The 20,887-nt window shown below is 37.4% G+C and overlaps 1 pseudogene; it reads right to left on the minus strand.

The window, feature by feature from the left end:
• Positions 1-4,256: 4,256 nt before the first annotated feature.
• LOC104443279 lies at positions 4,257-13,019 on the minus strand (annotated as a pseudogene).
• Positions 13,020-20,887: the final 7,868 nt, after the last annotated feature.

Here is a 20,887-nt window from a genome sequence, read left to right on the forward strand (position 1 = left end):
TCCATTAATGAACGAACAGTTGTCATACATATGGGTTTAGTTGCTTGTGAGAACGTGGGAATTCCCAACCAAATTAACCAAAGTCACTATTGCCACACCCTTTCTAATTGCATTGACATATATAGCCTCACCTCAATCAACAGACAAAACTCAGGACATAAAATTTTATTTAACAGGCAGGATAATGCTCAGTTTCAGTTCTTTTATTGAGAGAACAGAGAGAGAAAGAAGGCCCGGGATTCAGGGCTGTCGGGCGAGCTCCTCATCGCAGCTCCACCAGATGCTACCGAGAACGTCGCGACGGATAATATGCCAAACCTCAAACTTGTCCATTGCAAACTACTGGGATTTTCTGAGCTAGGAATAGGAGGATGGGAAAAATCAAACTTGCGACTTTTGCAAATCAAGTTTTGACCCTCGACCAACTACTAGGCCGGTGCGTCAATGGTACTTTATCTTACTGGGAATTCGTTCTAAAGTGAACTTTTAAAAAAGATACTTACATACTGTGCTGCTTTGATCAAATTTTAGAACAACCTTTAATTAACGAAAGTCAATATATATAAATATCCATATTCAAAATAAGGTGCTCCCAATCAACTCTGTGCTAGTCAATAATGTATTCTGTTAAGTTGATGATGTGACAAATGAGTCACGTCGACTTTGATGACTTGTGGAAAGAAAGATAGACATGAAAGCGGCGAAGTCAATTTTCCTCTTTAATTATTTATTTGGCCCTCAATTAATATTCACTGTTAGATGATTTATACATATGTGTATAGTTGGTTTTCCAACTGAATTCTTCCATATATCAATCACTTAATAATGATAGAGTAGCTTATATTTTACACCGACAATTGATTTAATGAAAAACCCTTTTCGAAATAAAATTATAAGTGTTGCGACGGATTTTTCCCCCAAATTAGATCTCTTTCAAAAAATAGTTCCCAAAATAGATCTCTCCCCAAATCATATGTCAAAATAGACTTCTCACTACCGCACGGCTCTTGAAGACGGCTACATTTTTAAAAAATTAATACCCAATAAAGATATTTCCCTAAACTATGTGTCAAAACGAACTTCTCAATGTCACATCACTTGGCCAGATTGCCTAATCATCACACGCTTGATCTCAGTCATCTTTACCGCCTCTCTCTTAAATTATTAAAATCACTTTCTAAGACTTTTCATGATCTGTACTTTCTTCTTGAATCAATTTATCATAAATAATTAAAGTCTGAGTATAAGTGCATCTAACCACTCGATTTTAATTCGGCGTTGCCTCTCTATATAAAAAATAGAAAGGTAAAGGTGATTATGAAGTTTATTTTGGTAAATGGTTAGAGAGAAATCTATTTTGAAAATTATTTTTAGAAAAACAACTATTTTGAAAATAAAAAGTCTTTGTCACGATGTACTTTCAATGAGAAGGACGTCATCGAAACTTATATCCAAAACGAAGCAAAAGCAAAACTCTCGTGTGGCTGACAAGCAGAAGACAATAGAACAAAATTAAAGGAATTTTATTGACATAAAAATAAAGGAATTAATATCGGGATTTATCTTCAAATTATTGTGCTTGATGACATCTTGAAATCACAACATAATCTTTTTACAGCATAACTATCATGATTGTAAGTTACAATAGGTATGCCCAGATTAATAAATTTATGAAATGTAATTACCATATGAAAGTTAATTCAAAGCTTAATTATTGCCCCATCTACATAGTAATTTTTTTTTTTTTTGGGTTCTTTTCATTCACCCTAGCCATTTTCTTAACTAACACAAGTAAAATGAAATGCAAAAATTGAGAAAAATGTCTAAAAAATCTTAAACATATTGAATAACGACTAATTTAGTTATAAAATTTTCAATTTAGTACCAAACATTTTGATGATTTGCTAGTGAAATCCTTTCAAACCATCAAATCATCAAAATATTTAGGACTAGATTGATCAAATTGAAAAGTTTATGATTGAATTGATCGATATAATAAATTTATTACTCTTTAGGTAATTTTCTCCATAAAAGTCAATATAAATCAAAAGGGTCTTGGCCATCCATCAATCAACACTCCACCACTTTAATGACCCACTTACCATTGAAGATCTTTCATAACCATTTCATTGCATAAATATCTAATGACAAGACAGGAGTAGTTGACAAAAAGGGAGAAGAAGAGAGGAAAAGCGCATCGCAGTTAGACGCTAGTATGAATATCCAATCTTTTCGTTTGAATATGTTCATGATACATATAAACAATCCCATCCCATTCACGTACGTCGGGTAAAACTTCACATTCAAAACGAAAAAAGTTTACCGAAAAATTGCTTTTAGTTGGAGACGTATACGAAAATTATTGCACGCATATCAATCGTTTGGTGATCTATCGATCCGCCAAACTATACTTGAAAGTAAAACTCGGGTGTCAAATCTGAAGCCTCGTTAGCTATTACTGGAGTGGGAAAAGAGAAACATCATTGGCTTTATTAAGGAAAAAGGAATCTCGATCCTTAATCGTCCGACAAAGCTCGATTCGCATTGGTCCATCACGAGTGGACATCAGCAAACGTGGGTAGAAAGAGCCCACGAGTTCAACAAGCCCGGATCATCACGTCAATTTTCGCATGCGGAAACCGCACGCAATCGGCAATCTTAAATTCGTGCCTTCTTTGCTTTGATTGGGCAGAATTAATCATCGACCAAAAAATCACTACTTTGAGAAAAGTTTTCCTAATCATGACCGAAATGAATTGCTTAGAGAAATGAGTAGTAACGAAAAAAAATAATTCGTTATCGATAATAATTTATATCTAAATATTTTTCTTGATAATGAAAATATTTTGATTTGACTTATTTTTCTAAGAGATCAATCTTTGATTTTTCGCATACAAAATCATTGATATTTTATATATTAAGGAAAACCGACACATTGAATCCGTTAATATAGAAAGACAGAGTAAGTGCCACGACAAAGTAACACGTTCCAAGTCAAGTATTTGGCCACCGACCAAAAAAAAAAAGAGTCAAGTATTTGGCCCTTGAAGTCATCATTTCGCCCTTGATAAGAAATTTAGAGGCAAATAAATTTATTTTCTTGGGTATTGCCACCTCTAGATATATTTATAACTAAAGGCGAATTCGAAATAAATAAATATTTGCCTTTAATGTTTGTAATTAAAGTCTCGCAATGGAGGACTGGTCTCATTCGTCGAAATCAAGAGTTGATATCTCAATTATTTGGAGGTAAACTTTGACGAAAACTTACACTATATTAAGAAGAACCCCAATCCTCATTTTTGTTATATTACTATTCTAGGCATTTTCTTTTTATAATGTCTATAAATTGAAATGTGGGGGAGAAAATTTAAATATGTATCTTATAAAACACTACGATTTGGTTGATCAATAGTAACTCATTGAAATTGTCACCGATCCTCCATGTGGAGGAAATTACCAAATAAATCCGTAAATCTATTGCACTGGAGTCAATTCAATTATAAACAGATTACCAATTTAGTCATTTTGGTCAATTTTGAACATAAATCATTGACTTTGAAATTTTTTCAAACTTTCCTTTTTGTCCTGAGTTTTGAACAGAAATCATTACCAAATAAATCCTTTCTTTTTTTTAATTGTCACTGCCTAGGGCTTTGTGGCCCTCAACAATCACATTGAAAAATAAAAGAAAAAACTAAAAAATAGATAAATAATTCATAAAAATTATTTTTAAAAAAATATCTATGCCAACATCAACCGTTCTAAATAAAATGGCTGACATCCGCATCAAAGATTTCATTGAAATTGGCCAAAAGAATTACATTGCTTATCAAAAGGTTTAGAATTAAATCGGCCATATTGAAATGTTTAAAATTGAATAGACACAAATATAATAGGTTTAAGATATTTCAAATTTCCCCATGCACATGATGTTACATCACACTATTCATGGACATAAGGTTTGAGTTTGGGTTTGACAATTTGGGCTTGAGCTTAACTCATCCAATTTGAGCCTTAACAAGCTTATTGGTTATCCATCTATTTGTTGAAGATAAAGAGGTTTGTCCATTGAATCATCTATCGGTTCTTCTCCAAATCCAAAAATAATAATAATAATAATAATAATAATAATAATAATAATAATAATAATAATAATAACTCGCAAGAACAACGCTGATTATCAGGAACATGGCAAGTTCATGGGCCGACACGGACCATACGAGGAGGGGAAGTGGATCCGTAGACATACTTGGTTCGTATTGAATCCTTAAAATTGCCCAAGTGGGTTGTGTTTATCGCTTGCTCAATGATTAGAAGACTGCACGCTCACGAACTTCACAGAGTAGGACACCATCTATGACCAGCTGGCTAATGACCTTGTGGCGATCTAATAAAACTAACATACTTCCTACAGAAATGAACCATCGAAAACTGAGGCATGAGTTCACACTACTTAGGAAAGAGTCGACTCCAAAATTCAGATCAGACTCGTCTTTTGACCTTTCCATAAGATACCAAATAAGGCAAGTCAAACAACTGCAGAAGCAGCACCTTTTTCACATTATTAGGCAATTACGAGATTGCTAAACAGAATGGTCCTTGAACTTCTCGAAGGTTTTGATAGCTTGCAAGGAGCCAGTACACTCAAGTCCTTGTTTTGGATTTCCTTTTTCCTTTCCACAATCCCTATGTAAGCCCAGCCCATATATGACGATCAGAAAACCACCATGAGTATCGGGACAGGGTGCTGAAGCGTTTCCAACATGTACATCTTTCGACAGACTATTGGAAAGTACGCATGCTTGATATAAACATGAGAACAGATGCCTGGAGCGCTAGGTTTACCTTCAGATGGTGGAGGTGCCTTAGAGCGAGCGCTGCTGAGATTTTCGTACTTGCCAGCCAGTGAAGGCCTCAGATGGACCCTATGTGAAGAGAGGGGAGAGTTGGTTGCGTATTGCACGCTAGTTAAGAAACTTACTCCTGTTTGCAGCATAACATCCACTGAAATATTTAACCTCGATCAGCTGAGCAAATAGTAATTTATGGACTCAACTTCAGAAACTTGCATACCAAGCTGAGAAGTGAGTTCTTGGAGGAAAAACATTCCAATTGGGATTTCGAGGGACATTTAGCAGCAGCAGATCACAAAAGGCAACCTTCGCTGCCTCATCCAACACCATATCGGTCTGGCAACAATCTGTTGCAATGATGGGTGAATGGACATGAAAATGTCAATTATTTCACAATTAAATAGGTTTGAATAGCAGAAGAAAAGGCAAAGAAGACCAGTTTTTTGCTGATTTATTTTGTTTAAGCAAAAGTAAGATGCCATAGTGTTATCAAACAATCAATCAGTACACTTGAATCCCTCCAAATTATTTATCAACCCCCCTTGAGAGACCCAATCTCCAAATAGCAGTAACAAATGCGTTGCGCATAGAACGTACCTCGGAGACATCACGTGAAAGCGGCTGGAACTGTACTGGGACTGGGCTGATTTGGAGCAACATCTGCCACGTCGGCAATGAGAGGCACCAAGCTGCTCCGCTTCATTGATGGCTCGGCCAAGCATGAACTTGTAGGGAGATGACAAGAAGTTATCCAGTGGTCATAGCAAGGCAGATGATCAGGCAACAACACGACTAATGCAGCCTGAGGAGAGATGTGCTAAACATGGCATCAGGAGATATTGATTGGTGCTTTGTACAGTGTTGTAGTTCAAATCAGCAGATAGATGGAAATAACATGACATAAAATGGCAGACAGTTGCAGCAACAACCATTGGAAATCAATCAATAGTTCTGCGATTTTTATATCCCAGAAATTTTTAATTTAGCAAAATTCAGAATAAAAATCATGGCAATAACATGTGGAACATCATTATATGATTATGTTGGGTCTTTTCTTTTCTGGAATAAACTTATAAAAAAACTATTGACTGGGGCACGAGGCAAATTTTATCTACCAACTTTTAGTTTTGACTAAAAAAGTAACACCACATCCACGTCTCTCACTCCATCAGGCATTAGTGAAGGCTTCAATTATAATTCGATTTGGGACCTTGACAGTCACTTAGACCATTGAGCTCAGTGTCAACCACGTTGTCTGCTAAATATAGTCAGCAGAGGACTCCAACAAAATTTGTCTTAAATCTATGAATGGTGGCCATAAGGCTTGGCTAATCACTCTAGACATAGTGAAGCATGTTACAGTAGCATCCATATTTGTGATCTAAGAGTACAACCTAATCAATTAATGATTGAGGTGATATCTGAGAGCTTAAACTGGGTTTTATAATCCTCTGGATTCTGGAGCTGTGCTGATGCCCTCTCGGCATTCTTCAATAAAACCTCACATTATTTACATTTTTTTTTTCCTCTTCCATGACTCCACAGCAAGTCATTTAATTTAATAAAGAAGAGTTCGACCAAAAAAGAAAATTAACAAAAAAGATAGAGAGACACTCTAACAAAACTGTTGCTGCTTTCTCCTCACTTCTTAAATTATCCTTTAGCTTTGACTCTACTTTGAAATTTTGTGACAACCTCAGGAGAAGCAGGTATCAGAGAAACTCAAAAGAACCAGGCTTCCATATCAAGCACTAGCGCTTTGTCCTCAGAACAAATTGACTCCAAAAACTCATAGAGCAATGCTGCATAATATACTGAGTGCAAACTCAAAATGGTCTTACACTTACCAGCTCATCCAGTGTCATCAGGGAAAAACAAAGACCACCATCTTACATGAATTCCAAATCATCTGACTGTTGTTCCAGGACAATAGTGGCTAGGGCAAGTCTATATGCTGAAGACCTCATATTCCTCACTAGAACATATATCTCCTTTTTCCTCCATTCCACGGACATCTCGGTCCACTGCTCCTCTCTAAGATGAGCTAGATAGTTTACCTCACAGAAAGCTTCTGCTGTCGGCTTCTTGCTGAATAAGAAATAATATTAATAATAATAAAACAAACAAACATTATTGCATGCAGTATGACAGTAGTTTGGAAGCATGTGCACTATATGCACAATTATTTTGATGTATTAAATTGAGAACAGTTGTTCAGGAAAGGATGTTCTCCAACCTGCCCCGAAGGAATCCCGTTTTACAAATCCAATAGGCCAACGGTGACTCCATAGCAACTTGGTCTTCTGGCACTTGGATTTCCCATTCCCCAGGACAAACCTCTTTGAAGTATGAAGCCGCAGCTGATTGTGGCATTCATAGACCAATTTCATTGTTTTCTAGCCTGCACCGATCGCAGCATACAAATCTGAATCATACGAGAGAGAGAGAGAGAGAGAGAGAGAGAGATCCAAAGGACAGACCCAAGAAGGCAAATTAATAGCATGGCAAGTGGAAGCTTATTTCAGATGAATAAGCTAGAACAGTACAAAGCCAATAAAGTAAGTCCAAAGCTTTAAATTGAGGAGATAAGACAACAAAAGGAAGTGCTTTCAAAAGTAAGTCCAAAGCTTTAAATTGAGCAGATAAGACGATAAAAAAGAAATGCTTTCATTGATGTTTCACCTTGCAAAGTTGACACTTTCACTTATACCCTCATTAGTCAGGAAAAAAAAATTGAAGCCTCTAGGTGAGCTTTTGAAAATTTCGAAAAGCAGCTTTGGCATCTCAAAGTGATTTAGTGAAAGCAGGTGGCTGCTTTGGACTGTGGGCCTGAAACGTAGGTTTTGGGGTCAAGAGTTTCTAAAGAATGTTACCAAACAAAAAAAAATTCAATCAAAAGACACTGAAATTTAGAACTGCATTTCAATATTTTCCCATACTCACAACATGAGAAAGATGTATTTGCGCCAATCAAACTGGACAGGTGCAAACATCATATCCTCCATATTTTATATTCTCTAAAAACATATTGATAACATGGCCCAAGCGGGTGATTAAGCCAACCAGAATGGATACAGCAAATAATGATGAGAGAAAATTTTGAAAAAAACTAAAAGAACATCATATCATAATAATAATAAATGGAGGAAAGTAGTGAACTTGAAGCCCATGATGATATATCAGTGAAATGAGGTGCACATACAATCGCTCCTCCTTCAAAGAAACCTTCCTTTAAAGCATGCAGTATCACCCTTACGATACATTAGTCATGACAAGCCATGATTTGAGAGATCCCATTTGCCAACCCACCAACATTGCTCTTGTCCTTCAAAGCCTTCAAGAAACTCCTATCATTCACCATTTTGCGAGGAAACAAAAATGAATGACCACCATAGTTATCTTCAAGGAAGCAGGTCAGCTCCTTGTTTGTCCTGAATACAGAACCCCTAAAACCACACCTATGATCTTGGGGTCACAATGATGTCACGCCTGAGCTACTATTTGTCAAGCTTGATGGAGAACTGCTGTTGCTTGTGCTTCTTTCACTGGAGATCAGAGTATCTACCCCAGTAGTATATGCTTTGTCAAAAGGGCAAATAGTACTCCATGGTGGTGGAATGGGAACTTTAGGAGCTCTGACCGCAGGAGGATGGCAAACTGCTTTTGAATGAGAAGCAGCAGCTTTGATTGCCATAAGGGATGTGTACGCATTGCAATCAGGATAATCCCATGGAAAGTGGGGCAGGTAAGCCTGCCAAATGAGAATTGCATGCTACTTTTAACAACCAACCATAGTAGATCACATATTCACGCTTCAAAACTTAGATCTTTTGCAATCCAGTGCTTCTCCCTCAAGCCTATCGCATGAGCCCCCTTGGAAATAAGAGGAATCCAGAAGGCCTTAACCCAACTCAAGGGGAGTATGATTGATCATCTAAAAAGAAAACGACAATTATGAATTCATTTTTCATATGATGAGTATTCTAAATGGGGTTGGAGAAAAATGGAAGGGGCTAATAATCATCACATGCACACACCTACAGCCCATTGCAACCTCCTAAGGAGGTCCTAGAACTTGGATATTCAGATAAGGCTCATTACCCCCTCATGTGATTGCACAGACTAACCAACACATAAAACAACTTGACATCCAAAGCCATAATCAGGACTGGATATAAATAACCAATACTGCTGAGGATACAATAAAAGGAAAGAAGAAGACTAACAGGTTGCAAATGACAAATAGATAAAGAGCAGCTCCAGCACAAATTATTAATAATTTCTTTAATTGAATGATTATCAGATAAGCCAAGCACAAGGTCAAGATCTTTTCCAATTCAGACTAAAAGATTAAATAAATTCTCCAAGAAAATCTCTCCAATTATGAATAAAAAGGTAGAGAATCTTCTTTCCTCCTGCATTTTTGTATTTACTACTGAGAACTTAACTAGGACACTGAACTAATTCCTTGCATGAAATACAAATACTTAAGGTAACTTGTCGCCCCAACTCTATATTACAGCTTCCCAGATAGGCGTTGTGTACTTTTTACCAAGCAAAAGATGTCCAGATTCCTCAAAGAAGAAATAAGTAAATAAAAAAATAAAAAAATAAAAAACTATAGCAAGCCTTTGTGTAAACAATCTCTCTCTGCAGCTATGCCTCCCCTTTATCGAGATGTCTTATAAAGCAACAAGCCAGAAACTTATCATGGCATCAACAGCTAAATTTATTTACCCTTTAAGACAGTCATGTGTGCTCCCATTTCTTAGAAGCATTGTAGGGCAGGATCTTGAAGACTGTGACCTATCTAAATAATTTGACATCCCAGAGTTAAGATTATCCAAGCACAAGAAATCTGTACACTTCTTGTGCCTCTCTACGTGAAGAACATTCTCTTCAATTGGGGTTCTTATTCCTGAAGCAGCATCCCACAAACCATGATGTGCCTGTGACAATAGGAGTAAACCTCCTGCTTTGTCCAAAGGTTGTGTCGTAGATGACTGCTTTTCAGTTGCATGTGATAAAACCTAGTCAACTTTGCTAAGAGCTATCATTTCTGAATCATTAACAGCTTCTTCGTCCTTGTATTCCTGAGGGTCCTTGACCATGAGAGAGAGAATTGCATGTGAATGAAAATCGTCCTCGTTGTGAAGCAAGTCACATTTCATCTTCTTTTCATCCATACCAGCCTCGACAGAAGAATGCTTCTTCAACTGAAAAGGTCTTTTTAAAATTCTGCACAACCAACCAGAACCATTTAGCCAATTTCAAATAAATAACTAGGAAAAATTGGAATTGTCATGCTCCTTGATAACTCACTGTCTTATTGGATGTAAAATCTTCTGAAGAAGCTTAAAGGCACCTGATCCCATAACTTCCAACTTTGTAAGATGACTCTCAAGCGAAGAGCGACGGATGAAACTACCCAATTCATCCATCTGATGTGAAAGAAAGGAAATGATGAAGATGTAGAGAATCATTGCCATGCCAGCCACTTTATATTGCTAGGAGCCCAATATTTAAGTGATTTAATGATCAACCTTGAAATTCTTGATTTAACAGAATGAGCAGGAAATCCAGTCAAGTGGATCATGCAGTTAGTGCAACACACTAAATATAAAGCCAAAAATGGTGTGATTTTCTTAAGCCTTTTCCCTTTTATATCCCTCTTTCTTTTGGTAGAAGGGAGGTAGGCATTTCCATAATCATGGCAACAATTGTAAACAGAAATCTGCTACGACCTATAAGCTTGACTTTGACTTTGGTAAAAGTGGATATACAATTTTGCTACCACTAATGTCATAGTCCTAATGTATTTTATTGATAAATTGAGTGAAAGAACTATAAGAAAGCAATACCTCCTTTTGACATGCACACTTTAGAGCATCAGATCCTTCAGTAAAGGCTGATGTATGTATCCAGACCCATAGACGACAAAATGGAACAGAGCCATCGATATTCTCAGGTACACCTTCCCCATTTAAAGTGCAATCCTGCTGAACTTTACCAGTATTATGCTGGTCCAAATGTCTCCACATATACATAACCGGAGCAATTGGCTTGGAAAGAGGTGTCCCAGCATGATGAAGCTGCAATACACGAGTTAAGAAGTTACAACCGTTGGATTTAAATTCATCATTCGTTTACCTTGAATTCCATTGAATTGTTTACCATAGCCCTTCCATATGTAACACCAGAAAGAATTGAATGAGACATGTCCATTGCATGTGCAGATGGAGATGGAACTAGCACTCTATCTAACAATGAAGTCAAAGAATCCTGCAACCATAGAAAGTAATTGCTAGTTTGATTACAATATTACTGAACAAAAGAGGAGACTGTCCAGTTCTAAGCTAAAATGATAATCAGTTTGCTTAAGCTGCTAAAGCTCCAAGGCAAAAAGCTTAACAGAAGTAACAATGAAAACACATGTGCTCACATATACATAATGACACCGATTATGCAAGTTCAAAGACATAAGATGCCACCTCTGGACCCTCCAACTGGACAGCAAAATGGTAACTAGCATCATGAATGACTACTCCTTGCTTATACCGCTTCAAGAGAGCTCTTGAACCCCTCCCTCTACAACACAGAAAAAAAAAATGAATATGTTGAAAAGTCTAAATGCATATGTCTTTCTATGGATTCAAATTCCAGTCACATCCAATAATAAACAAGTTTAAGAAGTGGGCAAAAGACAAGTTGCTATCGACAGAACCCTCTGGGGGAGAAAAAACACCAAGCTTAACATACCCTGTCAATTGCCCTAATCCATTAAAAACAGTGTATCAAGTCATGATAACATTGTGAAAAAGACAACTTAATCACCTGCCCTGCAAACCGAGAGGAAGGTAAAAACCCCACAACTTGGTCATAGTAAACCACTTTGCATGCCAAACATGAGTTCTGAGTCTCCTAGTTCCATCCCCGGATGTACAGAAACCACTCTCAGGATTTTGTTTCAGCTCATTTCTGCACCGTACCTGTCAAGGAACTTTGCCTGGAGCTGCAGGATTGCGATCAGCACCAGCCACCTGTGAATCCTTTCGCCTCTCCCTATGCCTTCTATTGGCTAGTTGGTTGTCATGGGCAGTGGTTCTCCTCCTCTTATCCCTACGAGAGTGAAAGTTATTGCTCAATTTGTTGGCTACGATGGAGTGTAGATTCTCCATCTCAGCAGCTCCAGATTCTGCAAAATTTCTAACACTGAGAGTTCGAGGAGCCACTGATCTTTTACTTCCATCAGAGCCCATCACTGCCCACAGAAGAACCAGAAAACTGTTACTCAGTTCCTGTCAAATAGTTTCAGATTACTTCCAATTGATGTAAAAAATTCAACAATGCTAAAAAAAATGATACATCCTCAAACTCAAAGCACCAGACGCTATGGCTGGTTGTTGAGGATGTAGTATATCTATCCGAAAACTATAGACGACTCAACTTCAGACACACTACAACCTCCTATAGCCAACAGAAGCTGGCCACTCAACAATGCAGCAATTAACGACAATAAACTCGACATAAAGGGTGAGAACAGCATCTAAATTTGCGGCACTCTCATCATTGCTACACACTCCAGAGTAATAAAAAGAAATCCTCTTAAGAGAGGTTTGCAGGTAAGGACAGCAGCAGGGGAATAAGCAATATGATCTTTACATATTCTGCCTCCTCTTCGAATCGACAAAGTAAAAGTAATTGCAAAGAAACCGCACTGAAGCTTGCTCAAACAAGGAAGCCAACTAGACATGTGCACAGCCAATCCCGTGGGCCAAACCACCGCCCTCCCATTGCCCCATGCCGCAAGGCAGGGCACCCCGTGGAGTAAGGTGGTACCCCACCCCCTCAATGATTAAATTATCAACCTTCCAGAGGGCAAAGACTAATGTGAATAACAAATGCAACTAAAACTTAACAACCGAATAGGACTCAAAACATATATGGAACTTTGAAATGCTCAATCAGGACCAAAACAGAGAGGTGAGAGGGCGCCACGCACGGATGAGAAAACACGGAGAGAAAGGGAGACACGCACTCCTTGAGCTTCAGCAACTGCCGTGGTCGACGGTGAGGTGGTGAGAGGGAGAGAAGAGCAAGGACCTTGAGTTCAAGAAGGCGCGGAAGCGAGACTTACGAGACGAGAGGGAGGGAGAAGTGAGAGGGGCGTTTTTCTTGATAAGGAAGATTACAAGTTCCGATAACTTGTGCACAGTCTAGATATTTAAAAAATTTACCATTAAGCCCGAATGTTCTGAAATGTGTATAATCAGGTCCTAATTACTCGGGGGTGAAGCAAACCAATGCATCGGCCCATGTTCATAATCAGGTCCTTACTTTTTTATTTATTTTGAAGCAAACAAACCCTTTTTTTAGTTTTTTTTTTTTGTGACCGAGGACTCCGCCACATGCTCCCCGTGCCTGAATGACTCCTAAGGACTGGGTCTCTATACCTCGGGAAAGACTAGTACAGCAACCCTTTTTTAGTTAATACTATAAAAAAAACCCTAAACTAGTACATCCTGAACAAATTTATATTAAATTGGTACATTTATAATAAATTTACATTCTATTAGTTTCCGTTAAATTTTACTGTTGAATTATTGAATTTGATAACGGTTGATGATTGATCGGTATACCAATTTGAGATTTTACTCTCCATTTGTTACAATTCTACCAGTTTTGTGATTTTTCGTAGCATTAATCCAATTTAATGGAGGATACTAGTTTTGGGTTTTTGATAGTAAAAAAAAAAAAATTATCATAAGTATACAAGTCTAAGGTTTTTTGTGATCATTTGGGGTAAATTTGTCACAGATGTATTGATTTAGAGTTTTTGGTGATATTAACCTCTTTTTTTTTTTTTTGAAATTGAAACCTTATTTAGAAATTAGGGTTCTCTTTGCTTCAAAATAAAATAAAAAATTAAAAAATGGGCCGATTCATTGGTTCCATTCCTTATGTGAAATCGAAAATCGGATCGATTATTCGCAATTTCAAATTTTTGGAGCCAAGAGCAAACTAGTCTTCTAAGAACCATCTAAAATTTATTGGTCCGATTCGGTTGTATTCCTAGATTGGACTGAATCAATAAACATCCCTACTAATTATGTGTCGATTGCCATAATTTTCTTACATTGTATCAAATCTGTCAGACCATGAGAAAAGCCTAAAAGAGTCACCCTTGTCTAATAAAGAGAAACTTCTGTTCTCGCAAGAGTTCCATGATATTCTTGAGGTGTCTAACTACCCTTGGATTGTGTCAGTTCTGATTATCGCTTATGCAATATCTTCAAAAGAAAAAAAAAAGGAAAAAATAAAACAAAAACCATAAAAAAAAAAAATTCGATTATAAATTACCAGTCCAACCATTTGCTATTCCTTCGACCAAAAACAAAAAATCTACTGCTCCGCTAACTTACAAAGCAAAAGAACAAAAGCTCCGAGATACAAAAATGGTTCCAACTCAATGGGATGGGACAACGTGGTCAGATGGAAGTTTGCGATTGCCTCCCCTCCGTGTATTCACTCTCATCCTCTTTTAGTAAGGTGATCACGATATGTTTAAATACTTTTAATCAATAATCCATTTTGACAAATCTAACACAAAGCGGGATATCGAAATAGAAAAAACAATTAATAAAAATTAATAAAAAAATATTAAAAATTGCCATGTCAACATCCGGCCACCGACGACGTCTACGTTAGCGTCGGCCAACCAGCCAAAATTGGCTGAGTAAACTGAATTGGTACCAATATTAAAAGGTTTAGAACTAAATTAGTCAATTGAAAAGTTTAGGATTTGATTGGTACAAATACAATAGGTTTAGGATTTTTTTAGTACTTTTCCTAATTCAAAATTATTTAAACATATCTGATCACCTTAAATGAAAAGCCTAAAATTTAAATTAAATTCAAAGAGTGACTTTATTTTGCGAGATTTTCATTGCCTCGTCTTTAATGACAAATGTCTAGGGATACTTTGGCGCATGTAAGAACAATAATTAAATTTTTAGCGAGGCCCCAAAGATGTTAATCTTGCGAGTGTGTACATAGATTTGAATTTCAGTGATTTTGTCAAACCCGGATTTGCATGTGTACTGAGGAAGTGGAAATTTTACACAATTGCTTTGTGGATTTTGAACTATAACATTTTATTAACGAGTCGTTGAGCTGCGGATATATATAAAAATGATTTTAGGATGTCGTGGAGCATTAAAATTTTACATAACTCAATTTAGATTTACGGTTTGCTCGAAATTTTTTTTTTTTTTTGAAATTGGCTGCAACTGATGAACTGTGCTTGAACAGCTGCTTTTGGGCCACATTTCAACGATTTTCGGCACAATTTTGAGTTGGTCAAGATTCTGGGTCCTCTAGTACTTCGACAGATATTCACTTTGAATGTAAGTTCGCTTGTAATAGAGTTTGGTGGAGAAAGTTATAACATGACCAAGTTTCGCGCTTAAACTCTACATTGACTTTAAATAATTGCTTTGGACAAGCAATTTGTGGGCGCATTTGAATCATTTTGTCAGCATTTAAACTTAGCTTAGCTGAATCATAATTGAGGTGGCAATTTTCTCAGTTTTAACATTATTTCTCGCTTATTTAATAGGATTACGAGTTCTACAATCCAAATAATCTCCGTCGTTTGAGTGAGTGATGTTATCTCTTCCTTAAGTTTGTAAAACTCATATTTTGAAAGGTGATAATAAATTTCATATGGTATGAGATACAAAATGACATTGTTGTTGCATAAAAAAGCTGATCAAGCATTTACTACCATATTTGTTATTTGAAATCGTTCAAGACGTATTTATATAATGAATTGCAAAAAGGTATTCTGTTGGATTAGTTGAGCTGCGAAATGTCACATGATTTGTTTTGTAGATTGATTTATGACATGATTATGGATTTAGCTTTTATGGATTGTGAAGTATGCTGTTGTGGGTTAGTGCCGATGCTCAATATCTTTATGAGCCCATTGAAAGGTTTGTGAATATGCATACTAATTTAGAATATCCTTGTAGGCCAATCATCGCTAATATAAATGGAGACCTTGTCGGGGGGAGCTTGGTAGCCATGTCATAGGATACTATAAGTGATCATGATTGATATTTGAGCTCAAGATTGGTCATTGGAATAGACTATTGACATGTGCATTGATATTGATTAGTGGATTTGATTATTGATATTTGTTAAAAATCGATATGTATGTAGTTATGTTACAACGATATTACTCATTATATCTTGTATATGTATTGCACATAGGAATTGAGATTAATAAATTTTGATATTATTTTGTAAAGTGCATAGTGAATGCTTGATCTATTTAAAAGAAATACGTATTACTCACTAAGTTGTGGCTACTCACCCTTTTCTTCTCAATCTTTTAGGTTTCTTAGTTAGTGGCTAAGGACGCTATTGCAAGGACTTTTGAAGGTTAGATTTTAAGTATGGTTTGATATTATGTTCTTTGGATGGGAGGATGGCCATACCTCTTCCCCATTTTGGTAGGAATTGGGTGTGACACAATCCTTTTGGTCTCCTTTGGTAGAGGCATTGTTGAGCTCTTCAGCGCAAAGCTTGTAAGATGCACTTCCAAATTAGCATTGGCTTTTGCATGATATTCTACTTGTTTTCTCAAAAGTTCCAAATATGACCATTTACTTCCAAATTCGTCAGATACCAAAAGAACCCTACATGATAGAAATGATCATGAACTGGGGTCACTTCTTCAAAGATGCCATTAATCTCGGGCTCTGCGATATAAACATCAATGAATTGCTGATCCAATAGTACCTGAAGTCCTATCTTTTGCCACTCCGCCTTTCAAGTTTGGACTCTAGACTACAACAACTTCCGATAGGAACGTGAAGTAACAACAATCCTGAAGGATCATCGGGATATATTTCTTAAGCTGGTGTGATGAAGCAGTCTGTTATCAAATCCACGAGGTCTGAAGATTCCAAACGTTCATCAAAACAGCCAAATTTCTCAGGTTGTGTTGTGGCTGCGAAGGGTAAAGCCATTTGCAAACAGAAAGCAGGTGATTGCCACTCAAAGAAACTGATAATAGAGAAGAAGAAGAAGACGGCTGCGATTGGAGACAAGCTCCATACTCTCCGTTCACTTGTACCAAAAGACATCCAAGGTCCACTGTACTTTTCTCGCTCTACTCTAGAAAAAGTAATCCATTTCGCTTGGCGTTCAAAGCTGTTTTCTTCGATGCGGTCCTTCACTGTGTTGCAATATTGAGTGATTACTCTAGTCAACAACAATTTCTATTTGACACAAGCATAAATTTATATCAAGGAACGCACGCATTCGAAGATTGTCATGTTTTAAGGAACACATGCAGTAACAAATTATTTCATAGTCATATTGCTTGTTATTTTACTTGAAGACTGTATATCCATCTGATTCTTCCTTGTATTGACTAGATGGTCATGACTTCAATCCTTGGGGACGCTGTTGATTCCATTGAGGATTTACAAATGGAGGTGAGAAACCTCAAGGAGGAACTTGGCAAAAGCTTGGCCAGACAACGCGATAACCCTCGACTCTTCCCCGTCTTGACCCAAAGACGGACGCAGAGGTGAACAAAGTCAAGCTTGTAGCTCAACTGTCATCTCATAGTTCCTCATTAAATGTGGACTGAGCATCACTTTGATATCGTGCCTTGACTTTGTGGAATTAATGATTTCAGTCGCATGGGAAGGTGAACCAAATTGGGAAACGAGAATTTCTGGTCAAGGTGTCACTGTTGAAATAGCGAGGATGGCTTTCTAGAATGATGGAGAGGATGAACTCGCTGGCAATTTACGGTGGTTGATGCCCGCACCACCGCGTTAAATGGTAAAGTCCTGACCATTCTCGTGCTCGAGGTAAGTCTGTGAGGATACCGCGGCAAATGAGAGTATTTACAGAATTTCCTTCTTAGAAAAGCTTCTACGAGCATTGGTCCATCCTACTTTAATTTGAGCTTCATGCTCCAATTCAGGTATGTGTAGAACAGAAGGCATATTTATAATGAAGTTTGCATAAGATGCAAATTCTCTGAATAATTTATAGTTTCATGATTCCTGTTTCTGGTCGGTACTAAGACTATTCTTGTTCTTCCAGCTGAACATCGGTATCCCTCCAGAACATCTGAGAGACTTGCCGATGCGGCTAGTGAGCTAAATTAGTCAGTATGAACATCCGAGGTTGTCATCGAGAGGGGGCGAAGATTATGCAGAAGTGTCCTTGTGCGGCACAAGGACCAATGTATCCGTTAAATAAGGCCGATACCATGATCAATGAACTTCAACTATGCCCAAATCCCAATCGAGCCATGCCCATCTCGGCTCCCGTATTTTCGCAGTCGACATTTTAAATTCCAAAATATGTGTATGGCCAAGGAGGATTACAGGTATCCTTTCCAAATCGTCAGGTATGTCATTCAGTCTGTAGATTGAAATCTCATCAACATTTGCAGATTTCTTTTTGCATAACAGACTCAGATGTAACTTGATGAACCTATAGTAAAAATCGAGCAACTTAGAAACCTCTCCTTAAAACCGAAAGTTATAGGTTCAATATTGAAATCATCTTTAAATTAGTATGGTAGGTTTTAAATCAAGGTTCTAAGTTCTTATAGTCTTTAAAATTGGCCTTGCAATGAACTCATTCACTACGACCATCGTTACTCCTCATCTTAAGCAAGCAGTATTGTGGAATGATTCAAATTAAAAAGGATAAATGCGGGATTTGCGAAGAGGAGACAGTCGTCGTTCGTCTTTGTCATCGACACCGCTCCTGTGGGATGACTTACACGCAATGACAAGGGATTTGATATGGATCTTCAAATTGCCACTGCGAAACCACGAAATGAAAATGGACAAGGGACGACTTGCACGGACTCGCTTTGGCCGGGAAAATTTGCCCGGACTTGATTTAGATTTAGGGCTTAGAATTTGGGATTTGGGTAAAAAGAAAATACTCCGAGCAACACCTCAAGAAGGGAGAATAAGAAAGAACGAAGATATGGGGCAAGAGTTGAACGACGCCGTTTTGGATGCATTGAATATGGACTTAATTTTTTTTGCCACATAAGTGAGAAATGAATAAAATAAGCCACATCAGCATTTTCCATTAACCTAATTGGACAAAGTTATTGGATGGGCTTTCTTGCACTTGATAGAGCAAATCTCCCAACATATAACATCTTCCATAATCTGCACCAATCCCATTGATAGAGTAACTTTTCTATGATAATATAGCAGTCTTATATTTCGTAAAATCTTTTCAATTGTGATTTTCCCGCTCATGTACATACTATGAATATAATACAAAACTCCACACTAATGAGTGTGTGATCAAACTCAAATTCGTAATCTTTTATGATATCAAAACTTCTCAATTTTTTTCTCTTCTCCATTATAATGTCTTCTTCCCCAACCTCCAACATTGTTATTGCCTCCAACACCATATCTTCCACCATCGTTGCTAACTCTCCATTCTTGTTGGCTCCCTTCCAATTACCCTTTGCTCTCGACAATATATCCCATGTTCTTCAAATCAAGCTAGATCGCAATAATTACCTTATGTGGTGAGCACAGTTTCTTCATTTATTTCATATTCACGGGTATCTTCCGTTTGTGGATGACTCATATCCTTGCCCGGTGCCCACTATCATTACTGTTGATAATACTGTGATGGACAACCCAGATCATACTGTATGTCATTATCAAGATCGACTCATCCTCTACTACATCTTCTCCACTCTTGCTAAATAAGTTCTCTCACACATTGTCGGTTTTGAGACAACTTCACTCGAGAAACTTTATGCTCCTCAATCTCAAGCCTGCATAATGCAGTTAGAGTATTAGCTTCGATCTCTAAAGAATGGCTCTCTTTGCATGGAAGCATTTGGTTAAAAAGCCAAGAACACTACGAATCGACTTTTTCAACTGCTCATCCCTTCTCAAATTTCCAATTAGTTCTCAGCATCCTCAGTGGCCTGGGTTCGGAATATGATGCATTCATTGCCTTAGTCACATCTCGACTTGATCCATTACCTCTTGATAACTTCCTGGGCCTTCTTTACAATCGGGAAGTTATTTTTCAAAGCCGTACCACTAAATCTCCAATAGAGTCGTCTCCAATTGTGAATGCGGTAGTCAAATAATTTGAGCCCTTGAATACTTCCTTCAATGGTAAAGGACGTGACCGAGGACGAGGATGCGGCCGAGGCTGTGGTCACAATTTTTATGATATAGCTTACTCTCCTTTTCGAATTATTTGTCAAGTTTGTGATCATGTAGATCACTCAACTCTCCAATGCTACCAACGATTTAATCTTGGCTCTAAATCTATTACTGACTCTCTATCTACAATGTATACCTCTTCAACTGGTGAATCATTTATCCCATGCTGGCACTCAAACTCTAATGCCACTCATCATCTCACAGCTAACATGGCAAATTTGACCATTCAGATCGACTATCCTAACACGGTTCAAATCTATACTTCAAATGGGTTAGGTTTGCAAATATCACATACCAATTCTTTAATTCTACATTCTCCTACCAGTTCTCAATTTACCAAAGACAACAATGTGGTATTTAAATTTCATCCTACTTTTTGTTATGTTAAGGATCGATCCTTGAGGAACCTCCTTCTCAAAGGCTAGTATTAGAATGGACTCTATTATCTTAATAATGCATGTACCACCAATGAGGTCCCTCTGCAGTCAAATGAATCACCTTTAGCTCCATCTTGCTTCATTGGTGAAGAAGTGTATGCTTCTATTTGGCATGAGCGCTTCAATCATCCAACTGCTCGCATTCCTTTTTCAATCAATTCAAAGGCATGATCTGTCAATATCTCCTTCTTCCTCATTTAGTTTATGTGAATCATGTCACATGGGCAAGTTGCATCATCTTCCATTTACTAGATCATCAACAAATCGTAATACTCCTTTGGAAATACTTTATTATGATCTATGAGCACTATCTCCTGCAATTTCAGTAAATGGTTTTTGT

The sequence above is a fragment of the Eucalyptus grandis genome, chromosome 4 (assembly GCF_016545825.1).
Source record: "Eucalyptus grandis isolate ANBG69807.140 chromosome 4, ASM1654582v1, whole genome shotgun sequence".
Taxonomy (NCBI): Eukaryota; Viridiplantae; Streptophyta; class Magnoliopsida; order Myrtales; family Myrtaceae; genus Eucalyptus; species Eucalyptus grandis.